Source organism: Schistocerca americana, chromosome 1 (genome assembly GCF_021461395.2).
Source record: "Schistocerca americana isolate TAMUIC-IGC-003095 chromosome 1, iqSchAmer2.1, whole genome shotgun sequence".
NCBI classification, from domain to species: Eukaryota; Metazoa; Arthropoda; class Insecta; order Orthoptera; family Acrididae; genus Schistocerca; species Schistocerca americana.
The window spans coordinates 294,847,550-294,857,873 of record NC_060119.1 but is presented as its reverse complement, the minus strand read 5'-3'; positions in this window follow the sequence as shown (position 1 = coordinate 294,857,873).

The following is a 10,324-nucleotide window of genomic DNA, read 5'->3' as shown; positions in this document are numbered from 1 at the left end:
TAAAGTCGATGTTACTCAGACTCGTTAACTTCTACATCTACATACGTACTCCGCAATCCACCATACGGTTCGTGGTGGAGGGTACCTCGTACCACAACTAGCATCTTCTCTCCCGGTTCCACTCCCAAACAGAACGAGGGAAAAATGACTGCTTATATGCCTCTGTACAAGCCCCAATCTCTCTCATCTTATCTTTGTGGTCTTTCCGCAAAATGTAAGTTGGCGGCAGCAAAATTGTACTGCAGTCAGCCTCAAATGCTGGTTCTCTAAGTTTCCTCAGTAGCTGTTCACGAAAAGAACGCCTCCTTTCCTCTAGAGACTCCCACCCGAGTTCCTGAAGCATTTCCGTAACACTCGCGTGATGATCAAACCTACCAATAACAAATCTAGCAGCCCGCCTCTGAATTGCTTCTATGTCCTCCCTCAATCCGACCTGATAGGGATCCTAAACGCTCAAGCAGTACTCAAGAATATGTCGTATTAGTGTTTTATAAGCGGTCTCCTTTACAGATGAACCACATCTTCCCAAAATTCTACCAATGAACCGAAGACGACTATCCGCCTTCCCCACAACTGCCATTACATGCTTGTCCCACTTCATATGGCTCTGCAATGTTACGCCCAAATATTTAATCGACGTGACCGTGTCAAGCGCTACACTACTAATGGAGTATTAGAACATTACGGGATTCTTTTTCCTATTCATCTCCAATAATTTACATTTATCTATATTTAGAGTTAGCTGCCATTCTTTACACCAATCACAAATCCTGTCCAAGTCATCTTGTATCCTCCTACAGTCACTCAACGACGACACCTTCCCGTACACCACAGAATCATCAGCAAACAGCCGCACATTGCTGTCCACCCTATCCAAAAGGTCATTTATGTAGATAGAAAACAACAATGGACCTACCACACTTCCCTGACCAGTCCAGATGATACCCTCACCTCCGATGAACACTCACCACCGAGGACAACGTACTGGGTTCTATTACATAAGAAGTCTCCCAGCCACTCACATATTTGAGAACCAATCTCATATGCTCGTACCTTAGTTACGAGTCTGCACTGGGGCACCGAGTCAAACGCTTTCCGGAAGTCAAGGAATATGGCATCCGTCTGATACCCTTCATCCATGGTTCGCAAGATATCATGTGAAAAAAGGGCGAGTTGAGTTTCACAGGAGCGATGCTTTCTAAAGCCATGCTGATGCATGGACAGCAACTTAGCTTCAGCATTACCTTTCAACGTAATCCATATCGGTTTATTTTGTAAACCGTCGTCAACACTTTTGTAAAGCTCTTGTCGCTACGGCTGTGGAGGCCGCGTTGCCACTGTTGTTGCGGTAGGCCGAGTTTGTGAGTTTGTGAAACGACTTCTGATGCAGTGCACCGTTAAGCCAATTTCTTCCTGCCACTATTACACAGTTATGTCCCAGAGTCTGGCAACAGGATAGGAGAACGAAGGTTCTACAACATTCCAACAAGTTAGTAACAGATTCACACAGATGAGCTAAAAAGGTTTACTTACCTTTGTGGCTTTTCGAATAATCAAGTCTGCAACACTACATGTAATACAACACAAAAAAGACCCTCTATGGCTATGTGCTAATGTTCATATGCAATTTACAACAACTGTCTGTTCACTTCTAGGAGTTCACTAAACGACTTTCTCTGTCTAAGTCAGCTCTGGACAAGGATCTATAACCAGGTGGGTGAGAGCTGCTCTTGTATCTTTGAGTAGGCTTCTGTCCGTTGTCGTGCGGTCATTCGTGGATTGTGCTCGGCTGGCAATTGGCTAGGTGAAGCCACCTGGGGCGCTAGTGAAACTTGCCCAAGTGTCGAGTCTCTATGGCACTGGCACCACATTGCATCTTTGTGCCTGTGGTGCTTTTGCCCTGGCTGTGTCTTGTTCGGCAACACAGCAGTGTTTATATGTATCATATTTACTGGGAATTTTTTGGTTGGGTTGGGTTGTTTGGGGGAGGAGACCAGATAGCAAGGTCATTGGTCTCATTGGTTTAGGGAAGGACGGGGAAGGAAGTCGGCCATGCCCTTTCAGAGGAACCATCCCGGCATTTGCCTGGAGCGATATAGGGAAATCACGGAAAACCTAAATCAGGATGGCTGGACTCGGGATTGAACTGTTGTCCTCCAGATGCGAGTCCAGTGTGCTAGCCACTGCGCCACTTCGCTCATTGGATTTTTTTGTCTCTGGTTCGAGGCAGGAGATTAATTTCCTCATATTAACTTCGAGCCATATTCAGCTATCTCTAATGCTCTCTTAATGAATAATGCAGTTCATTGCTGTTGTAGATTCCGTAATCCAAGTCCTTCTGTTCGACAATGTAGATGTGACCTCTACGATGGCGTCTTACATATTTTACCTTTCCATATATACCATCCAGTGTTTCCTATTATTCTACGTGCAATTTCGTTGGGTATAGCTAGCGTTGTTACTACATAGTACTATCTGTGTAGGTCTTTAGAAGTGTAATCATTTACAGACGCTAATTCTCTGGCCTTGTGCTCTTTCATTGCTGTTCTAATGACACTGAGTTTGGTCTACCAGTTTGCTACTAGCATGTCATTCATTTTAGCCATTATCTTCTTTCTTACTAGTTTCCCTCTATTTGTTGTTTGTAACCAAATGTCTGGTTGGTAGTCCTTATGTGTCCTTGTAGGACAAGTTTTGATTTTTGGTGGTTTAAAATGACACCAGTCGCACAGATATAGCAGGCTTAGTCTTGATGCACGTCAATCACCTCTGTTGCTGATAATACTCATGACGTTTACAAATGTGTGATATACGGATTTGGTACTGAGGGTTCTTAGACCCTGCAAATCTTAAACTAACTTTCCCAAGATTCGTTCCACTGTGTGAGATGGTCTGCACGTTGTATCAGCACAGCAAGTGGACTAATGTGTACAAACTTACCACTTAGCACACTAATTCACAAACCATTTGAACTGTCTTCTCAAGCCCAGGGTGTTAAACAGAGATTCTACATAAATATGGCCCTGTGAGGCTGCTAATATCACGTGGGGATCGTGTCAAAATTCGTTAGAAATTCTGGTGTCACGTAACTATAATGCATGAATTATAAAAGTGAAAGTTTGGGGTCTATTCTAGAAAGACAGAACAATTATTCCCTTTCTTTTTCTACATATAATTTATCAACTGTGCTTTCAGGGGTCAAGTGGTACACAACAACCATGTTTAATTACTTTCAACACTCAATAACAAAATATTTAAGTCTTGGACATTGAATTGACGATTATTAAAATCATTATCTCCACATATGAAAAAAAACTTTATCACAAGAAAAATGGTTAAAATCTTCATCAGCTCATTTACATCTACGATGTCATAGGTGGTCAGTGCATTGAGTTGCTCTAGAAGAAATTTATTTTTTAAACCAATGAAAAAACTCTCATATACAGGGCTACTACAAATGATTGAAGCGATTTCATAAATTCACTGTAGCTCCATTCATTGACATATGGTCACGACATACTACAGATACGTAGAAAAACTCATAAAGTTTTGTTCGGCTAAAGCCGCACTTCAGGTTTCTGCCGCCAGAGCGCTCGAGAGCGCAGTGAGACAAAATGGCGACAGGAGCCGAGAAAGCGTATGTTGTGCTTGAAATGCACTCACATCAGTCAGTCATAACAGTGCAACGACACTTCAGGACGAAGTTCAACAAAGATCCACCAACTGCTAACTCCATTCGGTGATGGTATGCGCAGTTTAAAGCTTCTGGATGCCTCTGTAAGGGGAAATCTACGGGTCGGCCTGCAGTGAGCGAAGAAACGGTTGAACGCGTGCGGGCAACTTTCACGCGTAGCCCGCGGATGTCGACGAATAAAGCAAGCAGGGAGCTAAACGTACCACAGCCGACGGTTTGGAAAATCTTACGGAAAAGGCTAAAGCAGAAGCCTTACCGTTTACAATTGCTACAAGCCCTGACACCCGATGACAAAGTCAAACGCTTTGAATTTTCGGCGCGGTTGCAACAGCTCATGGAAGAGGATGCGTTCAGTGCGAAACTTGTTTTCAGTGATGAAGCAACATTTTTTCTTAATGGTGAAGTGAACAGACACAATGTGCGAATCTGGGCGGTAGAGAATCCTCACGCATTCGTGCAGCAAATTCGCAGTTCACCAAAAGTTAACGTGTTTTGTGCAATCTCACGGTTTAAAGTTTACGGCCCCTTTTTCTTCTGCGAAAAAAACGTTGCAGAACACGTGTATCTAGACATGCTGGAAAATTGGCTCAAGCCACAACTGGAGACCGATGGCGCCGACTTCATCTTTCAACAGGATGGTGCTCCACCGCACTTCCATCATGATGTTCGGCATTTCTTAAACAGGAGATTGGAAAACCGATGGATCGGTCGCGGTGGAGATCATGATCAGCAATTCATGTCATGGCCTCCACGCTCTCCCGACTTAACCCCATGCGATTTCTTTCTGTGGGGTTATGTGAAAGATTCAGTGTTTAAACCTCCTCTACCAAGAAATGTTCCAGAACTGCGAGCTCGCATCAACGATGCTTTCGAACTCATTGATGGGGACATGCTGCGCCGAGTGTGGGAGGAACTTGATTATCGGCTTGATGTCTGCCGGATCACTAAAGGGGCACATATCGAACATTTGTGAATGCCTAAAAAAGCTTTTTGAGTTTTTGTATGTGTGTGCAAAGCATTGTGAAAATATCTCAAATAATAAAGTTATTGTAGAGCTGTGAAATCGCTTCAATCGTTTGTAATAATCGTGTACTCAATGTGAGGGTAGGTTAATATCCTAGCTTTTGATATTCAATGGCCAAAGCATTCACAAGCTGGAGTGAGCAAAATCTCGACTCAACATTTACTGTGGCATAATGTGTGATGGTACTTTACCAAGTGGCATATGCAATGGTGTTGTCTCTGTGCTGGATCTGAAATGCTAATTCCCTACTCTGGCCTGGACTGAATTCACTCAGTCTCAACTTTCCTGCATTCCGTAGAACGTTAATTTTCTCCTAGTAGAAATAATAGCTGTTGCACATTTGCTAAGGATTGGTGCGTCGTGCACAATTTCTTTGCCCATAAAAATTCCTGCAGTAATAACTACCTCTTTCCTATCTGTCGCCAAGATACAGAAAGCGTATCGTCGACAATTCACAGAAAGCAAAGCTCTCAATGTCCTCCATATTTTCCACACACTTTTGCAGTCTGTCACGAGATGAGAGATATCTAGAAATTTTAGTTCTCAAAATTCTTCTATATAGTGGGAATCTCCCCACCATGTAATGTCTGTGTCAACCAGTACGGGTTCAGCCAATCAATGTCTCATTAGAAGTGAATTTTATTTTTCTTACCAGGTCACAGCCTAGACCTATTAAAGCCGTCCAGCCACTTACCTCGATCCCACTCGTATTTACCTTAAAAGGAATAATGTATTGTTCTAGCCTTATCCCTTTCTGTGCTGATTCTCGCCGTTCCCTTGTTAAGTGGGGTTTTCAAATGCCATTAACGACCTGTTCGGTTTGTCTCCAAAATGCATTTCACTTAAACTTGTTTATTCATGCCCCTGTCCATATGTTGGTAGATATTGTTTTGTTAGTTTTTGGTTCATGAGATTACTGCAATTGTCTTGTGTTAATATAATTATTATTTCCTGAGGATCGCGTACTGTATTGTACTGTCATTATGGATCAAGCTCATGTAAGGTCCATAAACTCCGGATGCCTTACAACTGTGAATGCGTAAAAAAGTACAAAAAGTTAGCAACACTGCCATATGCCTCTTTTGACCCTAATGATCGCGTTGTTTGGCCACTTGTTTTGCAAACTGAGTGTCCGAAATACACTGTCGTATTACACTAAAGATCTACACCTCCAATCCCAATCTGCGCATTACATTGAGTAAAAAAAGGTGTATAACTCCATCGTACACTTTGTCAGATTAATTACTAGCACAAACTTTGCTTTGGTGACCTACACCACTGGCCACTAAAATTGCTACACCACGAAGATGACGTGCTACAGACGCGAAATTTAACCAACAGGAAGAAGATGCTGTGATGTGCAAATGAGTAGCTTTTCAGAGCATTCACACAAGGTTGACGCCGGTGGCGACATCTACAACGTGCTGACATGAGGAAAGTTTCCAACCGATTTCTCATACACAAACAGCAGTTGACCGGCGTTGTCTGGTGAAACGTTGTTGTGATGCCTCGCGTAAGGAGGAGAAATGCGTACCATCATGTTTCCGACTTTGATAAAGGTCGGATTGTAGCCTATCGCGATTGCGATTTATCGTATCGCGACACTGCTGCTCACGTTGGTCGAGATCCAATGACTGTTAGCAGAATATGGAATCGGTGGGTTCAGGAGGGTAATACGGAACGCCGTGCTGGATCCTAACGGCCTCGTATCACTAGCAGTCGAGATGACAGGCACCTTATCCGCATGGCTGTAACGGATTGTGCAGCCACGTCTCGATCTCTGAGTCAACAGGTGGGGACGTTTGCAAGACAACATCCATCTGCACGAACAGTTCGACGACGTTTGCAGCAGCATGGACTATCAGCGCGGAGACCACGGCTGCGGTTACCCTCGACGCTGCATCACAGACAGGAGCGCCTCTGATGGTGTACTCAACGATGAACATGGGTGCACGAATGGCAAAACGTCGTTTTTTCGTATGAATCCAGGTTCTGTTTACAGCATCATGATGGTCGCATCCGTGTTTGGCAACATCGCTGTGAACGCACATTGGAAGCGTGTATTCGTCATAGCCATACTGGCGTATCACCCGGCGTGATGGTATGGGGTGCCATTGGTTGCACGTCTCGGTCACCTCTTGTTTCCATCGACGGCACTTTGAACAGTGGACATTACATTTTGAGATGTGTTACGACCCGTAGCTCTACCGTTCATTCGATCCCTGCGAAACCCTACATCTCAGCAGTACAATGAACGACCGCATGTTGCAGGTCCTGTACGGGCCTTTCTGGATACAGAAAATGTTCGACTGCTGCCCTGGCCAGCACATTCACCAGATCTCTCACCAATTGATAACATGTGGTCAATGGTAACCGTGCAACTGACTCGTCACAATACGCCAGTAACTACTCTTGATGAACTGTGGTATCGTGTTGAAGCTGCATGGGCAGCTGTACCTGTACACGCCATCCAAGCTCTGTTTGACTCAATGCCCAGACTTATCAAGGCCGTTATTACGGCCAGAGGTGGTTGTTCTGGGTACTGATTTCTCAGGATCTATTCGTCCAAATTGCGTGAAAATGTAATCACATATCAGTTCTAGTATATTTGTCAATGAATATCCGTTCATTATCTGCGTTTCTTCTTGGTGTAGCTATTTTAATGGCCAGTAGTGTATGTTTGGCATGTTATATCCCGATATTCGGCTAAGCTCACGGACGTGGAAGTCTTTTATCGCACTTGTTTGACGTTAACTGAGTATCTCAAGAATTACTTTTACCCTTTCGTTCAACAGCCATGTTCATATTGTAAAGTTATCACAGAATAATTTTGTTGGCCGATGATTACGGAGTTTAATGGTGATGGATCTTATTGGTACCAACATCAACAGTTCTTCTGCAGAGGATGAAGGTAGATTGTCACGAGTTTATTATCTCCGTGTACATTCTTGACATTTTCAAGCCGATAAAGTATTGCTTGCAATTTAAATAGCGTTATCACTTCTAATATAGTTTTGCTGTCTTCCTGATTAATGATGGTTGTCATGTCTGATACGAAAAGATCTTGGGTGTTAACGTTTGTTTCTCTTTTTTGGCGTTCATATCTATGAAATGCTGTATTATGTAGGTGTTGATCGACTTTTGCACGTCATATACGTTGCCTTGGTCGTCTGTTAACTTATAAAGGTTGTCGTGTTAGGCTCTTCTGGATTCCATTATAAATGTGATATATGGGAACAGTTTTACTCGTTATAGCAATTTGGTTGCGTGATCTAATTCTGGCGAGCTTCCCATACTGTCTGGTAAAGGCGATAAGTTTTATTTAAATGTGCTTCATTCGAGTTACATTGTGCGTAGAAGATGCCATATTCCTACGTAATTCAGCTAGAAGCGTGAAATGATGTATAACTTTCATTCCGCCAATAAGACCTTACTTTTGCAAATCGAATGAGGCATTTTCTGATTTGTGATTTGGTGTATTGCGACGACCAGGACACTGCTTTTGAATGTTTGGGTTGTTCCAGATGCTTTTCTTCCAAGTTCTGTATCTCCTCTTTCGATTGTTTACACGTTCTGCGTTTAGGTTGCCAGTTTCGTTGCTGGTTTCTCCGTTTCTTTGTAAGACTGCTTGCGTGGTTCTTGGCAATTGTTGGTTCCTGTTGTGATGTTGATTAGTGAAGGACATGTTACCTGTGCCCGCTGTATTTCTTGCGACTGCGTTCGGCCATTCTTTTGTTTTGTTCTGGTCCTCCTTTATCTGTTAGTATTCCTGTGATGAGTCATGATTAGACTGTTGTTGATTCGCATCGGCCGGCCGGAGTGGCCGAGCAGTTCTAGGCGCTTCAGTCTGGAACCGCGCGATCGCCGCGTCGCAGGTTCGAATCCTGCCTCGGGCATGGATGTGTGTGATGTCCTTAGGTTAGTTAGGTTTAAGTAGTTCTAAGTTCTAGGGGACTGATGACCTCAGATGTTGAGTCCCATAGTGCTCAGAGCTATTTGAATCATTTGAACCATTTGATTCGCATCGTTTGCTTCCACTGAGTAACTGGTAAGAATTTGTTCCTACCTAATTTTATCCTCATGGAAGCTACCACTGTTCACTTCACTGAAGATGCTCGGCTCTTGGCTACTAGTGGTGCAGCGGTTTGGAGCTGTGTTATTGGTCATTAAAGAATGGAAGTAGGATGAGCCGCAATATAGCTGTAACTAGTGTTTTCTTCATTGTCATGACTTGTTTCGCTGTGTTAAAACTGCATCCTCAATTGAAATACACTAGGAGGAAGGAAACTCATGCATTACATGTGAAGAAAATATTATTAGAATCTCTTTTTTTTAAAAAAAGAAAAATCTGTTAAAATTGACATAAAATATATTTTTAAAATTTTCTTAAAAATTCTCGGAAAAATCGAAATTTTTAAACAAAGTTTAAGTATACGTAGAGTATTTTGGTCATACATTATGTGATCAAAAGTATCTGGGGACTTAGCCGAAAATGACTTACGAGTTCGTGGCACCCTCCATAGGTAACGCTGGAATTCATTATGGTGTTGGCTCACCCTTAGCCTTGATGAAAGCTTCCACTCTCGCAGGCATACGTTCAATCAGGTCATGGAAGGTTTCTTGGGGGACGATAGCCCATTCTTCACGGAGTGCTGCACTAAGGAGAGGTATCGACGTCGGTCGGTGAGACCTCGTTTGAAGTCGGCGTTCCAAAACATCCAAAAGCTGTTGTATAAGATTCAGGTCAGGACTCTGTGGAGACCAGTCCATTACAGGAATGTTACTGTCGTGCAACCACTCCGCCACAGGCCGTGCCTTACGAACAAGTAGTTGATCGTGTTGAGAGGTACAGTCATCATCCCCGAATTGCAGTGGGAAGCAAGAAGGCGCTTGAAATATCAGTGTACGCCTGTGTTGCGATAGTGGCACGCAAAACAACATGGGGTGCCGGTCCTCTCCATGAAAAACGCGACCACATCATAATATCACGCCTCCGAATTTTACTGTTGGCACTACACACGCTGCCAGATGACGTCCACGGGCATTAGCCATACCTACAGCCTGCCATCGGATCGCCACATTGTATATCGTGATTCGTCACTTTACACAACGTTTTTCCACTGTTCAATCGTCCAATGTTTACGCTCCTTACACCAATCGAGGCATCGTTTGGCACTTATCGGCGTCACGTGTGGCCTATGAGCAGCCGCTTGACCATGAAATACAATTTTTGTCACCTCCCGCCTAACTGTCATAGTACTTGCAGTGGATCCTGATGCAGTTTGGATTTCCTGTGTGATGGTCTGAATAAATGACTGCCTATAACACACCAAGACCCTCATCAACTGTTGGCGGTCTCTGGCAGACGAGGTCGGCCTGTTTGCTATTGTTCTGTGTGCATCCACTTCACTATCACATCGGAAACAGTGGAACTAGGTTTGTTTAGGGGGTGTGGAAATCTCGCGTACAGACGTATGATAGAAGTGACACCCAATCACTTGACCACATTGGAAGACCGTGAGGTCCACCGAGCGTCCCCTTCTGCTCTCTCGCGATGTCTAATGACTAATGAGGTCACTGATATGTAGTACCTGGCAGTAGGTGGC